Here is a 3,795-nt window from a genome sequence, read left to right as displayed (position 1 = left end):
TAAAAGGCTAAGATATATCAGTCAAAGTTAGTGAAGAGTTCAACACGTCGGGGAATCATTACTCCTGAATTTGATTTATGTAAAAGGAATGTTACAAATAAAGTAAATGATAGTGACAATCACACGTGTTCGAATTTCAACAAAACTGTATAAATACCCAGATATTTGGTTATCAGTACACTGTTCAAGAATAAGCGATCACGTAAGTACCTGAACAAAAAGAAATTAAGGAATATTCTGAGCAGAGAATTAATGATGGAACAATTTTAAACAATTTCTTCTTTTTTGTGAAAATGTATAAAATATGGCTCTTTCTTCAAAAGGGAAAAATAACAAATTCGTGAAATTCACTATTTATTTTATGAATTTAAACCATGACAAAGTTCTGCATAAGGCAATATATTTGTAGAAAGACCTTGAACTAAGAGTGAAAAATTCGTTTTTGGTGTGTATGTTTGATTAAGCAACTAGTTGGTCTGGGCGTGATTTTATGGTTTCATATCTATACAAATCATTACATACACCTATACATATCATTGACGCCAACTGCCCCGTTTTTTCACAATTAAATATTAATCATGAAATTTTTTTACATCTTTTTTTTGCAGGTCACTGACTAAAGACAACCATGAACGTGAGAACCTTTAGATGTTTTTTTTTAATTTCAAAAATATATTTTTTTATAACTTTTTATACCTAGTTAAAAAAAATAAATGGTAAACAAATTTGCCGTAGATCTACCTCAAAACTTTGTTTTAGCCAAATACTCTTATCAATTTACAAAATCATATACTTTTGTTCTAAAATTTGAATATTTTCTTATATTTTTACACCGAACTTCTCTTTGCAATTAAACGTTTAATATGAAAATTACCATTACCATCAAGCTTTTCTAATGCAGTTGAAGATTTGTCAATAATCCTGATGATTTTGATTACTAATTTTAGACCAAACTGTTCGCAACACTTCTGATGGTGGGTCTAATGGTGTCTACTGTGAGTGCAGTCACCTGTAAAGTCGGATGTCAAAACTCGCGCAGAATCTGCCAGGCCGGATGTAAGGCCAGACCTCTTAATTTTGTAGAGAGACGGGAATGCAGCAATAGATGCGAGACAACTTTTGTCATCTGCAAGAAAGGTTGCGACAGAAACAAGCCAACTCCTTATAATAACTAGACGACGAATTGCTAAGGACTCAAGGAATTTTTTAAATAAAATTTCTGTCACATATTCCACATTTGTTTTGTTATTCAAAGTTAACTTATTCAACGGTCTCGAATTTTTATTGACTTAACTCCAGTGCATTTTGATGGATCGATAAAGAATCACTTTTGATATTAATTATACAAAAATGAACCCAATGGCGCCTTCGAATTATTTAAAATTGATTTTTAAAAAAAAAAATTCTACCCTCTATTTCAAAAGGTTTGTCAACTTGTTGATGTGAACATTTTATAGAGGTACTCTAGGTGAAAGGTGAAATTTGAAAATTATAAAATGATGAAAGTTTTTTTTATTATGATGTTAATCAATAACCCTGAGCTCAAATTTTTTTACTAGTAATTCGAACGCTACAATCTTGAACTAGTCCGATTTTTTATTTTATTTCATACATAAGGGGACTGGTTATGAAAGTGGCATAGTCGATTATTCACAATTACAGTATCAAATAATTTTCCATACAAACCAATCATCTTAGAAAGTTATAGACTTTTGCTTTTTACACTATCAAGGATTGGTCTCCTTTCAAAGTTAGATATATTCAAAGTATATAGAATAATTTCTTTTTTGAAAAAAAAAAGCAAACCAAACATGCATCATGGGAATGTTTAGAAAAGGAAAAGTCCGCTTTTGACCCCGGAATGATTAGGTTTATTCAACTTGCGTGTTATGCATCGATTGTAAACAAAGCAAATTTCATGACTGTTAGTGAACAAATTGTACACTTAATTTTGTATGCTTAATTTTTGATTTGCTAAATTATTATGACCTTTATTTATAGCAATGTAAAAGTCGTATTACAATCATAGCCAGAGACAAATTAAAATATGAGGCGAATTAACGCGTTGACCTTTTGCCCGTTTTGTTTTAAAAACAAGTTTGATTTGCCTTCATACATGACACATTTTAAAGTTATTTTAAAATCATTATTTTTCAGTAAAATAGTTCTAATCAGATTTGTTTTCTTCACAATACTGGATTTTAAAGTTCATTATACAAATTTTATAAGAATATTTTCAGAACACGTTTTTAAGAAGCGAGTATTTTTTTTTAAGAATGAACTGATATATAATTCTTTTTTTAATTCAGAAATGGACACAGAATTTAAAAATAAAAAAAGGAAGGCATCAATACAAAAAGAGAAAAAAAAATTTCCGGTCAGGCTTTTGTTGAAAGACAGAGCTTGAGGAGTTAATGATATAATGGTAATTTGAGTTAAAAGTTCAAACCATCCGGGACCGATGCTAGTCGGGTCAGCGCAAGACAGATGTTGTCAATCTGATAAAATACAGTAATGACCCATTTATCAAAATTCAATTATCAAATTATAGCTAAGTTCAATAAATATTGTCGTTCTCGGAGTGAATTTTATTCACTTTTCCTTTTGCATCAGGCGTTGTAAGTAAGTAGAAAACTCTTTTAACGGCTTAAAACTGAATAATGTTTGTACTATATAATTTTGGAGATAAATTCCGGCGATTTTGATACAGGATACGATCCACAGAATCTTATTCCTAAATATATATGTGACGGTTTTCACAAAAATCTTTGATACGGGAAAAACATCTCCTTAAATTTTATTAACTTATGCGTTCAATTTCTTACACATTTCAGTTCGATATGGCCATGAACGTGAGTATATAACCATTTACCTTTCATTCCACTGTCGTTTTCCCAATTTTATTATTGATTTTGTGCAAGTTTTAACAGAAAAAAAATCTAATTTATTATAATGGGATTTCTTTCCCAGACAAAACTGCTTGCAACACTTGTGATGGTAGTTATAATGGTATCCACAATTAGCGTAGTCACCTTTGAACTTGGATGTGACTATTCTCGCCAAATGTGCCAACTTGGATGCAAGACGAGAAATCTCAATTTTCTCCAAAAACTGGACTGCAACAACAAATGCGAGTCTTCCTTTGTGATCTGTAAATGGCAAAACTGAAATTCACAAATAACTTGTATCAATGTCTTGAAAACTGAATAAATCAGTTAAAGCAACAAACGGAGTTCAGGTTTTGTAACTCTCCTGTTTGTAATCAAATAATTTTGCATATTCGATTTGGTTTATTCGATTTTACAATGGTTGAAATGGATTAAAAAATTTATGTTTATATTATACTAAATAGCAGAACAAAGACATGGTTATTTGAATTGTTTTCAAACCATAAACGTTATTTAAAATAAAAGTTTAAAAAAATCACAGCTTTGATTATAATAGGGAACATGCGCACTTGAAATTAAAAAAAAACTTTATTAAACCATCGACACAACATTTATTCATTTATTAATGACCCAATCGTTAATTTAAAGCTGGAACAACTAACATAAATTAGAAACATCCAAAATATGCTTGAAAACAATAATTTAAAAAACTACCTTTTAAAGTTTCACCATTTTGGTTATTATTCCTATATATATTATCAATCAAAAATTTTCAAGGAAACTAAACATATAGTAGATTTTGCAACAAGTGTTGAATTGCAGATAATTAAGCAAAAAGCATTTATTTATAGCAACTTTACTTTATTTCTACCTTTTGTATTATATAATAGGGCTGAATACATATGAA

At 29.7% G+C, this 3,795-nt stretch overlaps 2 long non-coding RNA genes across 2 annotated transcripts; both read left to right on the top strand.

The window, feature by feature from the left end:
* The first annotated feature begins 597 nt into the window (after positions 1 to 597).
* On the top strand, positions 598 to 1,230 carry LOC105340934 (uncharacterized). Its single transcript, XR_902260.4, has 2 exons — positions 598 to 634; positions 948 to 1,230. It is a non-coding gene; the product is annotated as an uncharacterized lncRNA (long non-coding RNA).
* A 1,141-nt stretch (positions 1,231 to 2,371) lies between these two features.
* LOC105340932 (uncharacterized) lies at positions 2,372 to 3,228 on the top strand. The gene is made up of 2 exons (XR_010711436.1): positions 2,372 to 2,852; positions 2,971 to 3,228. It is a non-coding gene; the product is annotated as an uncharacterized lncRNA (long non-coding RNA).
* The last annotated feature ends 567 nt before the right edge of the window (positions 3,229 to 3,795 follow it).

This window comes from Magallana gigas, chromosome 2 (genome assembly GCF_963853765.1).
Source record: "Magallana gigas chromosome 2, xbMagGiga1.1, whole genome shotgun sequence".
NCBI lineage: Eukaryota > Metazoa > Mollusca > Bivalvia > Ostreida > Ostreidae > Magallana > Magallana gigas.
The sequence above is the reverse complement of the archived record's forward strand: the minus strand, read 5'-3'. Positions and strand labels throughout refer to the sequence as shown.